This window comes from Epinephelus lanceolatus, chromosome 1 (assembly GCF_041903045.1).
Source record: "Epinephelus lanceolatus isolate andai-2023 chromosome 1, ASM4190304v1, whole genome shotgun sequence".
Lineage (NCBI taxonomy): Eukaryota > Metazoa > Chordata > Actinopteri > Perciformes > Serranidae > Epinephelus > Epinephelus lanceolatus.
Window position 1 is genome coordinate 5,781,588 of NC_135734.1, and position 23,641 is coordinate 5,805,228.

Genomic DNA, 23,641 nt, shown 5'->3' on the forward strand with positions numbered 1-23,641 from the left:
TAACAACAGCTCTGTCCTGACTTTGGTACATTTAAATTCCTCTGTTAAACTAGATACTGGAAGCTTAAGTATCCCTTTACCATACAATGCAACACTACTTAGACACCCAGGAGCGCCCAACCACTTCCTAATATAGGAGCTTACCGACCTTTCAGTTCTCTCCACAACAGATATTGAAATTTCATAAATTGACAGTGGCCACATTAACCTAGGATATAGCCCAAACTGCAACACCACAACTTAAGCTTTCAGCTTTCCTGAAAGCTCTGATTTATCTATTCTATCCAATCCTTCAGCCACTTCTTTTCTAAATTTCACCACCTGTTCCTCATCATTCAACTTGTACCACCTACCTAAGCTCTTTACTGACTTTTCCCTAATTGTTGGGATTTCCTCATGATCTATGACAAACTTCCTATCACTTAACTTCCCTCTACGTATTGGGATGCTTCTAGACTTACTTGGCTTGATCTTCATGCTGGTCCACTTGAGGTTCTTATTTACCTTCTCTAGTAGCCTCTTTGTACATGGCATTGTTGTGGTCACCAGTGTCATGTCATCCATGTAAGCCCTAACTGGTGGAAGATGCACCCCGTTCTGCCGTCTCTCCCCACCTACCACCCACTTGGAAGCCCTGATGATTACTTCCATCACCATAGTAAATGCTGATGGAAAAATTGAAGCAGGAAGTTGAAGCAGGAAGTGAACTGTGATGAATGTTTATCATGGGTAATCCTAAGTGCTATATCGTAGGAAACTGGACTTGCTTGCATTTCTTGAACAGTTGCCTTCGATATAGCACTTACAATTACCATGACCTGGATGACTGAGAATCTTCACCGGCAAGTTTATCACGGGTAATACTGTAATTTTCACATTTGTTTGCTCTTTTGGGTTTGTTTTAAACCCGTCTGATGATGTGATTGCTCGTGTTCCCCACCTTGTAGTGATGTCACTGTCACTTTTCTGTAGAACTAATAAAACTACGCTGAAACTATGGAAATAAGGCACGATTTCTCTTTGAAACTGAAATTTAAGTTAAGTTTAAAATCATTGCTTCTTTTCAAATCCAATACAAAACTGGAATAAATCCCTTCACAGTCAGTCAGGCAACAGGTCCAGTGTGTAATTAGTAGAGTGGGCACCCTTTTAATGTTTTCTGTTTATTTGTGTCATTGGAATTTCTCCAGTCAGCTCAGCTGCCAACAAGAAGAAAAACTGGAATGGCATGAGTTAAGGTGCAAACTCTCATTCCCTGGTAATAATAAAGTTGACACATCAGAGGATTTCATGTTTCCTCATTTGTAGCTGCAGCAAGGGAAATGAATCACACACACACACACACACACACACACAAAGAGCATCCTAACACAACGAGATCAAATCATTACCAGGATTATGGCCCAATTTCATCCTAACAACTTGACACATTAGTGAGAATTGACTGTGATAACAAACACAGTGTTCAATAAAGAGCAGAGGAGCAATAACTGACAGATTGAAACATTCCCCTCTAGAGGGTCTGTAGCTGTCAAGGTGACAAGGAGCGAGTCTCAGTCACTGCAGGGAGCGCCACAGTGTGTGTCCTTGCATGTTCATGGACCGTTTGTGTCGACATACAGCGTGTTTATGTTCATAGTCATGCATGAGCCTCAGTACAGTAGCCCTCCCCTGCCAACAGAGTGGCAGTTTTGTAGCGCCAAAACACAGAAGTGTAAGAGCCTTGTGTTCCCCCACGCAAGTGCTTTTATCAAACAGGGTTGACTGTTTTTTGCTGAGTATTTTTCACCTTCTACCGAAGAAATAGACCCAACAGAGAGTCAAAGTGAAACTGGAACCTTCAAACTCTGTCCACAAACCTCATTCACAAAATCCATACATGACATGTCATTCAGAGCCTGACCTCCCTGGGGCTTGAAGCAAAATTCTGCTAAGGGAACCTCCAACCTGACCCATAAGCCATGTAAACCATTTTCCATTGCCACAATGTCACACCTTCATCCTTTAAACCAGTTTGACAGTGACAGGCTTACAGATATGCGAGTACAGATACAGATATAGTGTCAAAATTTGTGAAAATGACCCCCAAAAGTCAAGTGCCAGCTATGCCAAGGGAAACTGGTATGTCGCAAAACTAAAACAAACTTGCCAAATCACCTGAAAACTGAGACAGCTTAGCCATCTTGCAAATCATTACTGTTCTGGCCAATATGGCTAGTTGTCATGTTATTTTTGGTGGACTGACTGATGTCCTCGTCTCTCATTTTCCTGCACCCCCTACCAACCTTCCCCTGCAAAGCTTTGATCTATCACAGATAGTTGACACTGAAGCTTCAATGACCAAAACTGGTATTAGGGACAGCCCTAACAATCACTGACTTGTTTTAAAATAATGTGTGCTATGAAATGTGCCATCATGTCCATTTACCATCTGAACTGGTCCCAGAGGCTGCTGCTGCAGCACAGCACAAGTTTAATTTCATGCATTTTCATATGAATGCATGTTCACGTGACAAGGTTAATCTTTTCCGAGTTGCAGTTTAAACAAAGTTGCCCATTGGCATTTATCAAATGTAATAAATAGTTATTTTTCACTCGCATTTTTGTCATGCTCAAAGTAACACAACACAGCCTGTAAGTGACTGGCAAACAAGCAAGACACAGACAAACTGCTTAGCCAAAATTAGCAAGACAACCAGACTGGAGCGAGATGCACTGCAAGCTAACAGTGTGTTGGATTTAGGGGGATTTATTTGCAGAAATGGGATATAATATTCATAATTATGTTTCCATTTGTGTATAATCACCTGACACTAAGAATTGTTGTGTTTTCGTTACCTTACAATGAGGCATTTATATCTGTATATGGATATATACATATATATATATATATATATATCCATCCATCCATCCATCCATTTCCATAACCGCCACACAGGTCACCAGGTCACAGGACTATCGCAGGGCTGACACATAGAGACAGACAACCATTCACGAGCACATTCACACCTATGGTCAATTTAGAGTCACCAATTAACCTATGCCCAACTTGCATGTGGGAGGAAGCCGGAGTGCCCGGAGAGAACCCACGCTGACACGGGGAGAACATGCAAACTCCGCACAGAAGGGCTCCCACACCTGGGATCGAACCGGCAACCCTCTTGCTGTGAGGCGACAGTGCTAACCACCACACCACCGTGCCGCCCTCATATATTTCAGTTAATCAATTTGTTTATTCCATGGAAGCACCATGTAGCTGTTTATTGGTGCCATATTGCTGTTATAAACAGCCTTACAAATGTGAGCGTGTGTCACTGCTGGCTGGTATATACAGTATATCTGCAGGGAACTAGAGACATTTCCTTTGGGCTTTGCTGCCAAGTCTGCTCTCTTTTTTGTTGCTTAATCCCATCATCCCTTTTGCATGTTGCATGTGCTTTTATTTACGAGTGTAGACACATCTTACATGGTGTGTGATGTTAGAGTTTGAATCAACAGCATCCTGAAAATGAGATATATCCATTGAATAATAAAGCTAAAATTAGTGTTTTTCTTACATTTTCCAATGATTTCCCACTTAGTTGCCTTTCATTTGTTCCCTTTGTGTGAACATGTGTATTGAGGGATTTATAAGGGGTTGCTTTTTAGCAGGGGCTCCACTACAATAAGGCAACAACTCCCACTTCCATGAAAAACAAGGGGCAATGAACCATGAGAGAGAACATGCTGCTTTTCTGCAAAGATACTGCTTTTTTTCGCCACTCGCAAGATGACGTCACAGCCGGGAAGAGGTGAAGGGTCAGGGAAACGCTTAGTATGCTATTTACAGCGATAGCTCTGGTGATCTGAACCGGTCAGTGGCGAAAAAAAAAAACACTTTTAATGCGCAAACTTATACGGGACGCATTTGCCCCCATATCTACCTTGTGGCTGCCGGCTCCCTCAACACTGAATTTTAGAACGAGTTGTACCCATGAATCATACGCACACATACACATGGGGAAATAGAGCCCAGGTTGAAAAATACCGAAGTTATCCTTTAAGCCACTAGAACCAGCGAACGTCTGCCCTGGTGCTTAAAAAATTACTTTTCTGGGGGGCTAGTGATTTTGACGCTTATTGTGCTGTGACCGCATTGTCTATGGTTTAAATCTAGTCAGGGACCTCTGTTGCATCTCATTTGTTACATCTCATCAGCAGCATGCCCAGAAATATTTCACAGGGATGGCCAGATGGGGCCACTGAATGTCTGGTGGTTGGACACCAAAACCAAAAGCCATAACTGACTTTTGGGTTTTTTCTTATCCGCCGCGAGGGTCCTAAGGACAGAGGGATGTCGTATGCTGTAAAGCCCTCTGAGGCAAACTGTGATTTGTGATATTGGGATTTATAAATAAAATTGATTGATTGATTGATTGATTGATTGATTGATAGTACAGCTGTATATGCTTGTTGAAAACTAATACTGATATACTCTGGTTTCTTATTTTACAGTTAGTTATTAATTATCTGATGTGCATATAGACCAACACAACAATCCTGTTGTTATGTGTTATGTACCTGTATATACATGAGTTATGAGATTCATCGTTCTTCAAATAGGCTGGTTGTCCTTTTTCTTAAGAAGTCACGCCTTACATCTTTAAGCATTTAAACTCTGTGATAGAAATAATCTGCCAGTGTCTACATTGCTTATTGTGATATCATTGCTTGGATTATCTTCAAATGCTTCATATTCCTAAAAACTGTACAACCTAAGCTTAAGGGTTATGTAGGACAATAAACCATTATAACTGATAAAAGTATTGAAATTGTGTCATTAAAATAAATACAAAAATTGGACATGCTTTTTCATCAGATTTTATTAAAAAAAAAAACGCAAAACATATTGATTCAAAACATTTTTAAATGAATATACATAAACAAAATATTTCTTAACCCTCCATAAAACAGTCTTTAAAGGGTTGATTTGAAGGAGTGCATTGATTGTGAGAACCAAAACATTTACTGGGAACAAACCCTCTCAAGTGTAAGAACACCACACAGAAGCCTCAAATTATTTTTGACTGTTTTTGCAAGGGGGTAGGGAGAGGGTTCAATTCAATTCAATTCAATTCAATAGTTTATTGTCATTGGTATAGAAAAACGAGATAATGCTGGAGCATTCCCATCTCTGCATAGTCATATAGGGGGAGTCATATTGCAAGGGGGTGTGGAGAGGGTCGGGGTGGGGGCAGAGACTGCATTAGGGTGGCATGGCCCTATCTGGCCACCCCTTGGAGGCACCACTGCACATCATGCCCCTCTCTCTCTGTTAAGACATTTCCTAACTGACATTACAGATGTTAGCTGTAACAAGAACCAAGTATGTGACAGATTAGTTTAGCAAAGCTTCATCATAGTACAGCGGATTAGCAGATAAATTGTGCACTTTTTGAAAAAAGTATGAAATTTCTACCATAGTTAGTACATACCATAAGGTTTATTTTCAGATGTGGAGGGAAGTCAGATTTGACCTCTGAGGCCCGAGAGAGGTCAAATTCAAGATGGCCGCCAATAATATTCAAATATGCTTAACTTTGGAACCAAACACAGTAGAAAAACATTTAAGGTGTCATTTCCAACTAAATTTAGGGTGCCCATTCAGTTGATGATACTTTTGAAATCACCAGAATTCAAGAAAATGCATTTAGGTCAAAGTCATGGTCAAATTATGCGGAGTGAGATAAAGGGTGCAAAAAGATGGTTTATTTCCAACATAATAACAGTAATGATAATGACCATTAAAAATGTATTTACTTACAATATTTCAGTATGCCTACTATGCTTCTTATACTGAAACTTGCTTTGAAATCAGTAATAACACGTCTACATTTACATGCCAGCTATTAGCTCTCAAGCCTGTTTGATACCAGCAGCACAGTATTGAACTTGGCTACTTTGCTATAACCATTAATTCAGCTATAGTCCTACTCCACACAAATTACCATGCTGAAATCTCTAGAACATGCACTGTTCAATCATTCAACTGACTTCAGCTTATGCATGTTCCAGACTGTCTTCTAGTTTAGCTAGCAGAATTATTTTGATCAATGCCCACCTTTTTTTTTTTTTTTTTAACCACAGAAGCTAGCTAGCTAACTAACTAGGCAGACTCATTCCCGACTACAATTAAATTCAATGTATTTGCATGTTAAGGCTTTACTCAAGTATACTTATATTGGCAGCGTTTCCCAGATGGCTCTTAGCGCTAAGAGCTTCTTAAGAACGCTCTTAAGCCTCCCTTGAAAGAAAAACACATTTCCCAGATTTGCTCTTAGCTTAAGAAGATCTTTCACTAAGAAGGAGTTGTAAGATTGAGCTGACCCACTCCTAACAGTCTTCTTAGCGTCCAAAGGCTCACAGATCCAGCCACGTCAAGCAAATTAATATTAGCCTACACAGAGATATTAAAACAGTGCGCACCGTATATATTTTGATCTATTTTATATTTCAGATTTATATTGTTTAGCATTAATTGGTGACAGAAAAGAATGAATTTCATTCTGCAGGGAAACATGTGTCCTTACTGTGTATATGACAATAAATACTTTTAATCTTGAATCTATATGTTTTATGAAGACCTTGTGTGCGCTCAAAGCTGTGGCACAAGTTACGCACTGAAATCTGGCGGAAGAAAAATAAGAAGAAGAAGAAAAATAAGTATGAGGAATAACAAGTGTGTTCCTGTATGTGCCGTGCACATCAGGCACACAAATAAAATGAATCATCATGATTATCATTTATCATAATTTGTCCGCACATATCTCACATCTGCATGCACATATGAGATAGTTTACCGCATCCAAAAAATGCATCAGGGCACAACAGAAACACATCCACCCTCCAAACCTGCGACATTCAGATATCAGGCAACTGACAGTTGTAATTGAGCTCAGCTGGAACCTCATCAAGGGACACTCCAGCCACTACTCTATATAAAGGCATTGCCACATCACACATGTGAGATACCATGGCTGCTTTACAGCATATTCTCACTGCTAACCAACAGCGTCGCCATATATGAAGCCAAACCATATATGTAAATGCATTTGTGTGTCAGCACTTCAGCCCACTCAACGTGCTGTCAGACCGGGCTGTCCAAATGAAGTACCGGCTGGGATACAACGCCTCATCAACTAGTGTCTCCACACATCCGGAGGGCAACCCGGTGCAATTTGCCCTCAGCCTGGAGGTGCAGTGCCTGGCTGCGCTGTGTTTTTATGCAGTGGGGAGCTTCCTGGATGTGGTGGGAGACGGCACCGGCCTCAGCAAGGCATCTGTGTTTTTTTGTTTAAATATAATACATTTCCTCATGATTCTCTTACCAAGACTACTTCTTATTTAGTTGTTAATCTTGTTTTCATCATGAAAATAGGTCATTAACAAATATTTATCATATTAGTTTTTCATTAGAATTATACACACATAGACAACAGCTGGGAATTAGTGCGCAAGGTAGCAGCGCTGTGTGTGACTTATGCGCTGATTAAGTGGTGTGTGATTGATTTGCCTGACATCGACTGATTTAGTTTCAGCACCGCGGTAGTGGCCAGCTCCTGTTAAGAGCTTCTTAAAGAGCGATCTTAAGAGCGATCCTAAGAAGGGCATTAAGAACACATCTGGGAAACACTCGTATCTTAGCAACCCTTCTTACCACAGACGTTTCTTAGATCGCTCTTAACTGTACATAGTCAGTCAGTTCACCTGGTAGGATATTTAAGTGCTCTCTGTCTCGTCACTTGTGCGTACTGTAGCCTACTCATCATGTTGCCTACTGACTACATTGCTACTGGGATTAGCTACTGATGCTTTAGATGGCCTTCTGCTGATAATGATGTGCTTAGCAGGGAAAAATAACCACAGACCCCAGTAAATGATAACTACTTACTGAATAACACATGAGAATAAAAAGTAATTGAAATATGTTTTGGGGTTCATTAAAAAAAATTAAAAAAAGAGGGGGAAATGTTTTGGAAATTTTTTACCTTGACCTTGACCTAAATGCATTTTTTTGAATTCCATTGATCTCAAAAGTGTCATTAACTGAATGGGCACCCTAAACTTAGTTGGAAATGACACCTTAAATGTTTTTTTACTGTGTTTGGTTCCAAAGTTTATCAGCTTTTACAGCTTATCCACTGTACTATCAGGTTCTCTGGTGGTTTTGCCTTTTTTCCCCTCTGTTTTTTTTTCTTATGCAGTCTCTGGGCACTAATGAAGTGCAGTAGTTCACTTTGGGGTAACTGCATCTCCTCTACTCAAATTGAAACATCTTCGACTCAAGCACACCTATAACCACCTATAGCAATTCAGTGTCTTTTTGCCTCCATTCACATTTTTCCATTGACTTTCTGTGCATTTATTGCACTTATGCATTTCACTTTGCTATATCTGAACACACTTTTATCTACTCACTCCTGTGTAGCCCATCCTCAGGGACTTTTGTTTTTGGCTTGTCACAGCAGGAAAAGCACAGGTGTAATAAATAAGTTGGAGGTGGAGGCATAAAGTTGATCTTTAACAACTTTCATGCAGTAGACCAGAGTTGTTGGATTTTTTTAACCCATAATTACCATGTAATTTGAAAAAAACAACTCACTGAATGGAAACTTGGGGGCACTATTGGGTTCTTTAACAGCCTGAAAGCTGCACTGATCAGTATTGTTATGCCTCCACACTGGCAATAGCTGTGGCCAGAGGCATTATGTTTTTAGGCTGTCTGTCCAACTGTACATAGTTCTGTCCATCCATCTGTTCCTCCCATTCTTGTGAATGCGATATCTCAAGAACACCTTCAAGGATTGTTTTTTTGTAATTCTAGGAATCCTGGTAATTTTTTGTTGTATTATAGATCAAATGACTATGTGTCATGTGAAGGTGGATTTTCTCCCTATGGATTGGGAGTGTGTTACTGTCCCAAGCAAAGGAGTTCAAGTATCTGGGAGTCTTGTTCATGAGTGAGGGTAAAATGGAGTAATGGTAAAATGGTAATATGGTAAAATGAAGAATGAGATAGATAGGTGGATTGGTGCGACATCAGCAGTGATACAGGGACTGTGGTGACGATGGAGCTGAGCTGGAGGGCAAAACTCTCAATTTACCAGTACAACTACCTTCCAACCATCACCTATGGTAATGAGCTTTGGGTAGTGATCGAAAGAATGAGATCGCAGATTCAAGCAGTTAAAATGATGTTCCTCCATAGGGTGGCTGGGCTCTGTTTTAGAGATAGGGTGAGGAGCTCAGACATCCGGAAGGAGCTTGGAGTAAAGCCACTGCTCCTTTTCAATCAAAGGGGTATGTTATCAGGATGCCTTCTGGAAGCCCCCTTAGGAGCCCCCTGGGCAGACCCAGAACACTCAGAAGGGATTATATATCTCAGTTGGCCTGGGAATGCCTTGTGATCACAAATCAGGAGCTGGAAAATGTTGCTGGGGAGGATGGATGGATGGATGGATGGATGGATAGATGGAATGTGAAAGTTGAAAGAAATAACCCAAATATCAGTTTCCTTATTTCAGAGAAAAGTACTTAGGAAAAGACCCCAACCTTAAAATGAGTCACACATTAACCAGAATTTTAGCAAGTACCGAATCTCTGCCTTTAGGCTGCTGAGCAGAGAGAAGCAGATACTATATGTGTTCATCACAACCACCGTTTTGCTGACACTTAAGTAATGATTCTTTCTCTTGTCTAAAACATCCATTTAAGTTCAGTAATTCATACTTATGGCAACCCACGACTCAAGGATGCATGTTGGAGGCTAATGGGGTTAATAGGTGCTTTGCTTGCATGAAAGGGGAGGTCATTTATTTCCAACTGTCCCATTTAAACAATCCTGTGCCAGCGGTAATCATTACAGACTGCAGGGTGGCTGCTACGCTCAGCTTGTCTAATAGGATCTAGAGGAGCAGCGTTTGGGTGGCAGGCAGGCTGGCTGCCACTTATATAAGACAGAAGAAAAACACTGCTTCCTTCCACACTATCTGACTGCCTGTCGAACCCACATACACACTGACACATCATCTGACAGGGCCGTTTACATGCACAGATACAGCATGCTTACCCTGCAGCCAAACCTGAGTCATTTTTCAAACCTGCTCTTTAAGGTGGAGCCTCCGTATTGCCAATGTCAAGCGATCAAATCAGATTTTTGTATTTACACAGCAGAGTCATTTTCTGTCATTACTGATCTATTTTACACGCTCTGACAGTTTTGGACGCAGCGACAAGCCTGTTAAGTGTAGAGAAAAGACATCGTCACATCCTCTGTTTCATCACAGAGCTCTGATGGAGGCTGATAGGCATAAAAGCTGGCTTTAATACTACCTGTAGCAATCTAATAAAGGCTTTACAACTGTAAACCCACACATCCGCATGTTCCTGGAACTTTCTATACCACCGACACCACTATGGTAGTCTGATTACCCTCCACTCAAACACATGACAGGAAATACCTTAAAGCCCCTACAAGGAACTTTCATTTTGAGTTGATTTTGGCGACCCTGTGGACAAAAGCGGTAGTGTTTTGCCAGAATGAAGGCTACATTTCCCATGAGCTCTAGCGCGTATTGCACCTATTTATAATAGTCACTATTTCATTTCACTACTAGTCAAATGTAAGCAGCTAGGTAAGATGTCGTGTGCCGTCTGAGTGCCATAAATCATTTCGTCCTGGAAGCGACGGACCCGGACACAGTTTCCTAAAGGTATGGATATACACTATATAGAAATAGCTTATCTTCACACCGATGGTCTCGCTCAGACATCAGCAGAAACGAGAGACTTTTGCATTTCCAGTTAAAAGTTCCTTGTAGTGGCTTTAAGTCCTCTATTATGTCTTTTACATTTACTTTTCATACTAATAGTTTTTAGTTAACATCACTACTTACTTAAAATGTACATACTGAACATAAAAATGAACAGTAAAATGTCAAACAAATAGCCAGAAAAAAGTGTTGACACTGTAAACCAAGGTTATGTTGTATGGTATTATGTAGTGGATACACTGAAATTTTACACTTCTTTATGTTTCAACAACACTGTGGTTAATGCGTGGTTAGGTTGTTTTTGTTTTTTGTTTTTTTAAACACTTAGATGGTTTGGAAAAGATAGCAGCTTTTCTTGAGAATTGGGATAAATCAGATAAATCATGACCTACCAAAAAGGAAAACCTTAAAATTATAACTTATCAACACATTAATTCTGTTTCTGGGGAGAAACATTGTTTTTAAGGATTTATATGTACAAAATAAATAACATTTAAATCTGCTTTCATTTTTCTAACCTGTGCCAGAAAACATACTGGTCCCAGACAAGAATTCACAACTTTAAACAGTTTAAAAATGTGTTAAAAGCCTAAAAATCATCCATACCTTTTCACAGTGGAAACGGAAAAAAATGCATACTGCACTGAACTGAACTTTACTGTTTGGTGGAAACGGGGCTTATGTCACATGGACTCCTGTCTCACCTCCTGCTTTCTAAAAAGGTGGGAATGCTGCTCAGGTTCTGATAAGCTTTCTATTTTTTTCTTTTATAAATTCAGTAAATAATATTGCTATCAGATGTGCCTCAACCATAACAGGTGAACTCCATAGCCCTCCTAAATCCAGACTAAATAAGAATTATAGTTTAAAAATGATTAGCATTAAAATAACTCTTAGCAGCTTTGAAAAATAAAATGGCTCATTACTACAGCTGCTGTGAAATGAATAAATATGTAACTTTTTGTCAACTCTTTAAGATGTCACCTGCATCAGATCTTACCTCTGATATCTACCATGTATGCTATTTAAGAAAAAAATTAATCACTGGGAGGTTGGCGTAAAAATCAAAAACAAATATATATATATATTTGTTTTTGTACTGGTGACCGGGCTGAGAATTGTGGTCTGGTTTAATAGAGGTGACCTGAAGCATAAGACAGGACATGTTTACTTCTTTGTTAACATGTAACCGAAACCACAACCTTTTCCTAACCTTTAGTGCTCCAGCGTCCTCTGATGCCACCACAACCTCCTCCATACAACTTGTGCATAAGTGTAGAGCCTCCTTCCCTAAAACAGAGCCCTTGTTTGCGTACAAAGTCCAGGTAGCAATTAAGTTTCCAATCACAATGTAATTAGGAAAAACAATTAGTAGTAAATAAACTGAATTTTTAGGGGACAGGGTTGGGGGTTTAGATTGATTGGATGGCACAAAATAAGAGTGCTGGAACAGTGCTTGATGTGCATTAGTATTGATCAAGTGGAGATGCCTCTGCCTCCAGAAAGACCCAACTATAAAGAAAAACAAAAGGCTGTCGAAAGAAATGCCCCAGTATGTGTGTCGACAGAGGAGACAAAGGACAAGTGTGTGTGTACATATATATATATATATATGTATATATATATATATATATATATATGTGTATGTATGTATGTATGTATGTGTGTACATGTATATATATATATACATGTACATACATACATACACAAAACACTGGACACAGATCTCAGTGGTCAGCTGCAGCTGCCTGCCTGTACTGGCATTAACTCATTCTGTACAGAACATTCTGTGTGTTCTTTTTTCCTTCAAGCAAAATCCTCCTCATATTACAAAACAAGCTGACTTACTTAGAGATCTAAAAAGTGAGTATGAGCAGCAGAGTCACAGAGCAGGAGAGCCTTTTAGAAATAAAGTAACATATTCACCTCCAGATGACCTCCCCTGACAATACACCAACGTTCATGCAATAATGAGACAGTGTGGCTACATGAAACACTTTTTAAATCATCCAAATGTCAAGTGTCTGTCAGAACACATCAGGCACGTCGTCCCAGACAGAGGATGATGAAAGAAGCTGAGTTAGGAGGATGGTGATGATGGAGGCAGCAGTTGTTTGGAAGAGAAGGAATAACAAGATCACCACAGCGCAGCAGCTCAACATCAGAGTCACAATCCACCTTCAACATTGTTCCTGTCATCGGAGATGTTTGTTTCATGTAGCAGGCTCAGCTGGTGATGTATGTCATCTCCAATCACTGTCACTAGAGAACTCTATATGACTAATTCACAGCAAAATCACTTTCAGCCATCAGGATGGAAAGTCATTCCAAATGTTGCTAGATGGGACTGTTGAGTAGAAGCTTACACTTGATCAGGAATCTCATTTGTCCCCTGAGACAATAGACCAGTCACCTCGTGTTGTCAGGATTGAGACAGAAGGAGAAGTCAGACCTCATGAAAGAATGGAAGCTGGGAGGAATGATGTTTGTGCAATAACAGTTTTACATGAATGGGCCTGTTTGAAAGTTACAATCCTTAAGACTTTCATAACATCAGTATGACCGTCTTCCCTATGTGGGATTTAAATTGTGTTTTACATACAAGGGATCAACAGGAAATAATGCATGCAAGACGTGGACATGATGGAAGAGACATAAGTAGCCAATGAAGGACTGTCACTGCAGCACCCAGTGGTGAATAGACCTTTTTCAGAGTAAACATTTTGACAGTGTGTGTTACTGATAGCATTTACAGTGTAAGAGCTGCATTTAATGTACACCAATCAGCCACAACATTAAAAACACTTACACATGAAATCAATAATACTGATCATTGCGATGCAATGTTCTGCTGGGAAATTTGGGTCCTGGCTTTTTTTTTTTTTTTAATGACAGGGCTCAGGTCAGACTTGGGCTCAACTTCTCTCTTTCATTGTGTCCAAATATGCGCAGAGCATATAATAGACTGAGGAGCCGGCTAGTGAAAATATATCATATTGCATATTGCATATTAGTAATGTACAGATTACAGTCATATCTGCAGCAGTGATCCCATCATAGCAGAGACGATAAGTATGTTTCACCATCAGGGGAGATGCTGTGTGCATTCACGCATATGGCACAGCAGCGTAATCTCATTAATTATTTAAATCTCAAGACACACTGACAGGATCAGTCAAGATTTAATGTTTATTAATGTTCTGTGTTCTTCTACATACACTGAATGTGTGCTATTGCATGTGTCAGAAAGAGCTTAAAGTGACATTGGTGTCAGTCTTGGTTTAGACAGTGCAGGGCTCCACAGCAGAATAATTTATCACAATACAAAGCTGATACAGCTAACATGTTAGCAAACAACTTTGTATGTACACAAAGAGTGACTTTAGCATTCAGTAGTGTCTTTCTTTTTAGCTCTGTTTTGATCTCGACCATGCAGCAACCAATGGGACTGAAATATGAAACCAATGTGGAGGTGCTAAAAACTGCAGTTCATCGAATGGCCACTTGAGGCTGGCTCCAAACAGAGTCAATCTTCACTGATCCTCATGTTAAAATGCCCAACTTTGCAGCAGAAATAAACATGTTTACAGCCTGGTACAAAAAAACTGTTTTGGTCTCGAGAGTTATTCTTATCTGTACAGGGGGTGAATCTTTATATAACTCACCTGTTTATATTTTATTAAGGTTTCAATTTTATAACAGTGGATTGCCCCCATCTGGGAGATAGTTATTGCCCTGAGCGAAGGAGTTTAAGTATCTCTTGGTCAGGGTCTTGTTCACAAGTGAGGGTAGGGTGGTGCAGTGATGCAGGTGCTGCACCAGACTGTTGTGGTGAAGACAGAGCTGAGTCAGAAGGCAAAGCTTTTGATTTACTGGTCCATCTACATCCCAGCCCTCACCTATGGTCATGAGCTTTGGGTAGTGACCGAAGGAATGAGATCGCAGATACAAGCGGCTGAAATGAGTTTCCTCTGAAGGGTGGCTGGGCTCAGCCTTAGAGATAGGGTGAAGAACACGGACATCCGGAGAGCGCTCACAGTGGAGCCACTGCTCCTTCACATCGAAAGGTGCCATTTGAGGTGGTTCAGGCATATGATCAGGACGCCTCCTGTTAGAGGTTTTCCAGGCATGTCAACTGGTGGGAGGCCCCAGGGCAGACCTAGAACCCTCAAGAGGGACTATATATCTTTTCTGGCCTGGGAATGAATAAATGAATGAATAAAGAAGCGGTTCAAAATGGATGGATGGATGGATGGATAGAGGGTTGCTCCTCCACAGCTCCACCCTTTTGACCAAATATGATCATTTCTGGCTCCACAAAAAAAAAAAAAAAAAAAAAAAAAAAGGTGACGTCGTAGTAGCTATGTCCATTTTTTTTTACAGTCTATGATCCCCTTCAACTCCTTCCAAAAATATTTGTTTCTTTAGCTGCTAAATGCTCCACTGTGTTCATAAGCTAGTGGCTAACTTTGTCTGTCTGCTGTTTAGTGCTGAGCAGGTAGTGTAAAGTAGGTTTATCAGAGTTTGCCAGCTGCAGCTCGACACCAGGCTAACAAAAGCAGTGAGATTGAACAAAAACAGTTCAACTAAAACAATGACCTGAAAGACAGTAAAACTTTCCACTGAGGGTAGCGTAGTGGATAGTGCCGGCGCCCTATGTACAGAGGCATTGCCTTGCTGCAGCGGCCGCAGGTTCGAATCCAGCTTGCTGCCCTTTGCTGCATGTCAGTCCCCACTCTCTCTCTGTTTCCCCATTTCACCTTCTGTCCTGTCATTAAAGGCAAAAAAGCCAACAAAAATAATCTTTAAAAAAAAAAAAACTTTCCACTGAGCTGAGGGGTTCACAGGTTCATATTACACATGGTCATTTGATCTCTTGTAACATAAAACTATTGATATGTGCATTTTAAAGGTCCAGTGTGTAGAATTTATGAGCATCTGTTGGCAGAATTGGTATATAATATTCATAATTATGTTTTCATTAGTGTATTGTCACCTGAAGCTAAAAATTACTGTGTTTTCTTTGGCTTTAAATGAACCCTCCGTATCTTTATAGGAGTGGGTCCTTTTCCAAGGAGCCCACCATGTTGCAACACCATGTTTCTACAGTGACTTAGAACAGACAAACCAAACACTGACTCTAGTACTCAGCTGGTTGCAATGTGTAACCTCACCACTAGATGCCACTAAATCCTACACACTGCTCCTTTAAGGATTTTAGTTCTAAGCCATACAGACGAGGGCTCCAAAACAGAATCACATTTCATAGTGTCATGTTGTCTATCATATTTAGACAAATGCAGTATTTTAAATAGAGGATTTATGCTATACATAGACACAGCAATGGCAGTAGATGGTGACAATATGCAACCTCAAAACTAATGATCGCAATCTGCCATAAAAGAAGAATCTACTATGCATGGTTGAGGCAGGAAGTACTGTGACCATGAATTAATGCAGAAAAGGCAAACACTGGTGAAAAAAAAATCACCAGAATGAAGTTGATGCTCAAAATTTCTTGAGGGAGGACCCCCTGACCCACAGCTAAATATATGTGCCACCAAATATTGAAAAAGAGCCTACACCCTTGCCTTTATATATCCCAACAAGCCAGTGAGCTGTCATGCACAGCAGCAGAGGGCTGGACCTGCCCCACCTAAATGGGATGCAGCTATCATTAAAAATAATAAATACACTAAGACAGGCCTGTTGGGGTCGCTGGGATTGAACAACATGTTCCTCACAGCTTTAGCTCCACAACCAAAGGTTTGTTCAATTTGATATAAAAGGTACAGTCAGCCCAATTCTCTCTCTCTCTCTCTCTCTCTCTCTCTCTCTCTCTCTCTCTCTCTCTCTCTCCTGTATTCACAGCTGATGTCCAGTCAATCTGCAGTGAGGATCCTTCTGGGACCCACTGAGCCAACCTCATTCTGTCAGTGTCAGGGAAGTGAAACAGCCCCTTTCTAACCCCTCTGGACTGGCGGGCCCGGGGACACTGAGGGCCAGGAACAGCTTGTCGCAATCAGCAACTTCAGGCTCTATTAGCATATAGACAGAACCTTGGACTGAAGGGACACTCTTACCATTAATTCCAGGTCTGCCAATCCTCTGTGCCAGGTGTCCTGTCGGGGGTCCCAGTGGCAGCACCACTGACACTCTTTCTATGATTGAAACTTAAAGCAATACTAAGGCCCATTCACACAGAACGTGTTTAAGCAGCTGGAGGTGGCTTTTGTATTTGTTGATAAAGAGAATTAAGCTTTTTGTTTGCTGTTTTTGTATTGCTCTGTTTCTGCGCTCTAGGCGCCTGGCATTGTTGCTGGAGCACGCTGAACTCATTGAGTTGAAAAAAGTTTTTTTTTGCATTGGCCAGTCGGATGATTTGCGAGGCGGGCCTTCTGTGGTGGTCATGATAAGTTTCCAGTTGGTAAACAATGGAGGAGAAATGGGTGGTAGCGGTTGCTGAATACCCAGAACTATATGACTTTACAAACAACTTGAGCAGTAGAATCCGAGTCTCATTTATCCAGTTGTATGCTCAGTACTTCAAATAACTAATCTGAGACAACTAGGGTTTGTACCCACATTTATTATTATTATTTTGTAGATTTCAAGCACTTTTCTTTTTTGAAGTGTATTTTTATTTATGTATTTGTATTATATAATACAGACAAGAAGGAAAAAGGCAGAGACAAACATTGAAAAAGTCAATTACTGTTAATGTGTTAATGTTACATGTTGTGCACTGCATTTCAAATAAAAGTCCAAAAAATAAGTCCAAGGTCCATTTTTGGTATTTTTGGTACTCACTATAGGGGGCTGGTTTACTCCAGAAACATACATACTGTTTATGTGTATGTTGAGGAGCTGCTGTATCAAAATGAGTTGTCTTCCCCCAGGAATTAGGGTTACAATATGTTTCTTTTATGATTCCAATCCATTCCTCTTTTGCTGTGGCTCAGCATTTAAATAACCTTTATCAGATTTGATGGTTTAGTCACAGACTTTCCTAAAAAGTGTTGTGCTTTTCTTTCACAAATGTGGGAATGAAATTGAGTTAAAATGTACAAAACAGTGAAATTTATCTTGCCTGGCTGGGCAGCTCTCTGGGTGCTCAGCACCCCTAAACCTCTGATCCTAGAATCGCCCCTGGTCTGGAGGTTTTATCTCGTGTCCTCTAAAACTTAACTTTCATCTCTGTCAGAGAAAACTGATCTGAGTTCAGACTGTTTACTTACAGCACAGCTACACTCACAGATAACTCAGCCTCCTACTTGCCTATCAAACAGCATCAAAACATAAACATTCCTGGGACATCTGAGTGGAGTCCTGCGCTGCAGCCGCAGACTACACAAATCCATTCAACAGCTCCACCATCCACAGTTAGACGCACACAGCTGATTATTTACTGCTGAATTACAGCTCACAACTCGCACCAACGGCTGATGCTGCTTAGGTGTGACTGTTTTTGCTGGCTAGCTAAATATTCTGGCGCAGACTGTTTACCCGAGATTGCCAGCCTGACGCTCATTCAGCAGTTGAAGATAATCACAAGCACAGCTGTTCTTGGCTTTCAGTGCCTGATAGTCCAGACACCACACCACTAATATTTTCATCTTGTCTCGTCAATAAAAATGAAACATAGATTTCATCATAGTTTTTATTCAAGATCTGTTTTTAGCTCATTGTCAATAGCCCTTTTTAGATAGGAATTGTGCAAATTTGCAGGAAAGCCTGATCAGTCTTTTTTCAGCATTGCTGAACAGTGTCTTTCAGGTTTGCGTTTCCCTCTTGCTACTAGCTGCTCGCTTATTCCTGCTATCAGCTGTTTCCTGTTTATCCACCTCCAGTGGGTTGCATGTGCGGCATCATCAACAGCTCCTCCCACAAGTCTTCAACAGCCCCTCCCCTTGCGGAAGGCCGCCTCAGTCTTTTTAAACCAAAAGGGTTCCGCCAATATGACTACCCTACAAGGTGGAAAATTGGGCACCTCGGATCAACTCGCCAACTCGGCTCTGTGTGTCTAAACACTCACAGCTTGCCGGCAAAATGGCTTAACATTCGCGGAATGAGTTTAGCATTTCACCATCACCATCTTGGTTTTTTGGAGCCAGAAAATTACCATATTTGGGCGAGACAGTGGAGCTGTGGAGGAGCGAGGGGTGGATCTGCCTGAGAAGCCAAGGACACTATCGGCAGCAGCCCACCCTTTAATAGACATAACTTTGACCTTAATATAACATAAACGGGTAAGTAAAAAAAAAATGACACCCCTTGTATAGTTGTCATGACTGTTGAAATTTGCTATAGAGTCTTAAAACACTTTTTGAACAAGGCTATTAACATGTTTATTTCTGCTGTAAAGTTATTTTATCATGGGGAGAGTGGGGAATGACTGGCTTCTGGAGCCAGCCTCCAGTGGTCATTAGAGGAACTGCAGTTTTTGATACTTCCACATTGGCTTCATTTTTCAGCCCGTATGGCTGCTGCTTGATTTTTGCTGAAACTTTGCAACATAAAATACTTCTGTCCACAAATAGCATGACCTGGGGCTACCTGAGAAAAAATGCGTATGAGCTCCGGCTGAGGAGCATGCTCAGCCACGCATGACACTGTTTGTACTGACGTGTTTTAAATTATAATGTTTTAGTGAAAATGCTCCCGATGGCTGTGCCATTAATGTGCAAGTGTGTGTGAATGTTTAAAGGTGATCGCCACCTAAATTAAGAATTCCATGGAAAGTTCAATCAGTATCTGTGAGCATGAACTACTCTCTCTCAAAGCTAGGTACCAGTGACATAAATCTCAAACTTGTGATGTCATCAAGTACAAAGTCTGGAGATGCTTCTATGAATGATTTTTGGATCCACATAATATTTGTTTGCTTTTATATACCTAAATGAGCATTATTCTATTGTAGTGTTCTCAGTCCTGTAACAGAAAATGTCCCCAAATACTCCCTGAGTGCTTTTAGAGTCATGTAGACCATCTTTCACCATTAATTGTCTATGGAGCAGCTCCAGACTGTATACCTGATGACATCACAAATTTGAGTTTTAGCTCTCTAGTTTCTGGACTCGGAAGAGAGTTGTTCATGTGACTGATATTTTTGGACTGTCTCAGACAAAAGGAATAATATGTATGAATTCTGAAAATGACTGAAGTTCTCCTTTAAACTGAGTAGCAGGTGGCACCTTGTATGGTAGCCTCAGCCACTGGTGTGTGAATGTGTGTGAATGGGTGAATGAAAATCTGTAGTGCATAAAGTGCTTTGAGTGTTTGGAAGACTAGTAAAGTGCTATACAAGTGCAAGACCATTTACCATTTCGTTAGTAAGTATAAGACTGGATAAATTATACATGGGTTATACTGCATGAGTTGTGTGAGAGTTTGTAAATAAATGTTTGATATAGTTTTGTGTTGTTTGAGATGGCCCTCAGTTGTTTCAAATTCATAAAAAATGTTTGTCTCTTTTGGACTCTCCATTTTCTTCACAAATTCAAGGTAATACAGGGTGAGTAACTGATATTCAAATGGTTATTTTGCAGGTGAAGTATTCCATTAACTACCTCTTGGACTTGGACTCATACTTCTTATAAATATTTTAAATGTAAATAAACTAATTTTCCTTCATTCGTTGTAGTTAACTGTACCTCTGCATATCTGCATATTACGAGGGTTTTAATTGGTATTTAGGATTAAATCATTAAACTGGTTATCTGGCATAAATGTCTTTAATGGCACTGTGTGCTGGTTTGTAATTGCAGTGCAGTGTGAGATCATCACATGCTGCTTGGAAGCCCAAAGAAAGCTTTGGACTGCCCTGCAATACTCTGTACAAATTATATTCAAGTGTTTCAGGGAGGAAACATTGCAATTAATTTTATTAAGTGTTATATGTATGTATAGATAGATAGATAGATAGATGTGTGTGTGTATACATATATATATATATATATATATATTTATATATATATATATATATATATGTCTCCTGTTTTATAGATTTACTATAAAAATAGATAGTTCTATAATGACATATGTTGGGGGGTTTTTTGTTTTGTTTTAAGAAAGCCTAACCATTTTAACCCTTTAATGTCAACACTGAAAACAGTAATGGAAAAATTGTTCTTGCATTTTTCTATTTACTTGTTGCAATAATAACAAAAATCAACATTCTGTTTTAGCAGACCCCATCATTTTTTAAATATCAGCCTCTACCAAATGGTTGAGAAGTCACATCATAGTAGAAGTAAAACAGACAAAAAAAAAAAAAACAGAAATAAAAACCATGTACTGTTGTGATGCCTGAAATATGTTAGTACATAAACATTCATCAATTTGTTACCACAGAATTAGTAGTATTACCAGTACTAGTATTATTTCCACAGATTTCTTCTAGAAATGAATATAATGGAATAACATTGAATATATGGTATTAACAAGTGAATATTCATCCTTTTCGTATTTGATAAAAAAGAAAGTAAAGTTTATATTATCTTAGCATTACTACATTTACCATAAAAGGACAAATCAACTGTTTGGTTTGAAAAAAAAAATCATACTTACTAAATTATATCAGCAAATATATTGGATAACATTAAATGTATCATTTAACAACAATGAATGATCAGAAGTCTTTTTATTTTGTAACAAATAGCCACTTTGATGACATCAGCTTAGCCTTACTACCTAAACCATAAAAGGACAAAGGAAGTGTTTGGTAGAGCATGTTTTTGAGGAATTATTTAACTCTCATTAGACCTTTATTTGTTTTATTAAGTTACATAAATCTGGTCAGAAGGACCTCTGAAACTGTAACATGTCAAAAAAAATATGCCTACATTTGAAAGTCCCACTACACAGAGCCCTCATGTCTGAGATGTATAGCTGCATATTCCATTTGTAAATGGACTGCATGGTAAAAGGACTGCACTTGTGTATCGCTTTTCTAGTCTTCCACTCAAAGCGCTTTCACACTACATGTCACATTCACCCAGTCACACACACAGTCACATACCGGGGGTCAAGACTACCATACATGATGCCACCTGCTACTCAGTAACAATTCACACACACTCACACACTGATGAAACTAAGGGTTCAGTATCTTGCCCACAGACACTTGTACGTGCAGAGTGGAGGACTGAACCACAGATCTTTTGATTAGTGGACCACCTGCTCCACCTCTGGGCCACAGCCCTGACACACCCCTACAAACCATGCCCACCACTAGTAAAAGACAAACTCACCACCTCAAAGGCTGTCTGAGCCCTGCTACAATGCTATACTGTAGTGAATAATGAGACCAATATAATCCCCTTTACAATTCAAAATACATAAAAGACTGACTCGTGACTCACTTTATAAGTCACGAGATGTAGCCCTTCTCATTACCTTTACTCTAACCTTAACCACCTCTGTTTTAATGTAATACTTCATACCTAGCTAATTGCTTAGTTAGCATTAGCACAAGTCACAAGATGTAGCCTTCCCATTACCCTTATCTCAACCTTAACCACCTCTCTTTTATAGACCTTTTTTATGGCAGACATTTTGACGTGTCATAGTAGGAAAAGCACAGGTGTAGCTATTTAATGGCATTAATGATAGCAGCATGCCATTCAGGAGAGGTGCTGGTATTGTGCATGCTGGCTTACTGGAATACCTTGCTGGCATTCTTAATGGAACTGAGCCGTCATTAATGTTATCAGTTTCACCTGTGGTTTTCCTGTTGTGACAAGTCAAAATGTCTGTTGTGAAAAAGGTCCATTGTAGTAGCCTACTTCATTGCTAACATTAGCTAATTGCTATGTTATCATTAGCATAAGTATAAGATGTAGCCTTCCCATTACCCTTACCCTTACCCTAACCTTAACAACTTCTCTGTTAACCAAATACTCTATAGCTAGTGAATCGTTTAACTTAGCAATTTCATCATGACTTCTGCTTCTGGGCAAAGTAGCAAAGGGGGCAGATCATGAACTGACATGAAGGTATGGTGGGCGAGTCATTTAGCTAGCGGGTGGGACATGTGGCTACTTCAGCTACAGCTATGCCTGCTCATCATCTCTTGAATAGCTTTTTTACTAGGCGTGGGGGGGGGAGTAGGTGTTTCTGTGATGATCTGAAGAATGAAAAGGTTGAGGCCGATCACGGAGTTCTTTCTTAATGCACGTTTATTACGAGCTCGGATCAACATTTGCCACACGCGAAGCTAAGTGACTGGTACATACAGAATGGGGGGGGACACAGCTTATATTCTTAAGATGGTATCACGTGTGCTGTTACCTACATGGCACTGTGCCAAATTTAACTTGGCCTTCAGCCAACTAAAATTAGTCTCACTTGTCCTGGCAGAACATGATCCTCAGGGTATCCAAGTATCCATTGGTCAGTGAATATGTAAAAATACATACTAACAGGGGGCTTACTGAAAAAGCAGACTATTTAAAGACAGAGCGACATCTAGTGGATTTTTTTTAGCATAACATACCTAGCCCAATGATAGAGACATCTCAATCAGGTTGAATTAATTCAACACATTTTTCAGTAAGATACAGTGACTCAAAATGTGCTCTACCAAACAGCTGAGCAGTGCGTTAAAGGGTTAAAAACCTATTGTTGGTACTTTTTTGTTTGAGTGCTAACAGTGCTGCTGACATACACTTTCCATGCTAATATTAGATCCTGCTTATGAAATGAGTTATAATAATGTTAAATTATTACTATCCATTCTTTTCTCTTCTCTTCAGGCTTTATAAAAATAACCATTGTTCAAACCACAATCACAGCTCCCTCTCTGTGTCTTCTCTTCATTGTCAGTTGGC

At 39.9% G+C, this 23,641-nt stretch overlaps 1 protein-coding gene across 1 annotated transcript in view; it reads right to left on the reverse strand.

Moving 5' to 3' along the window:
* The window catches only part of LOC117256981 (copine-9-like), a 351,865-nt gene that overhangs the window by 327,532 nt on the left and 692 nt on the right, over positions 1-23,641 (reverse strand). The window lies entirely within an intron of this gene.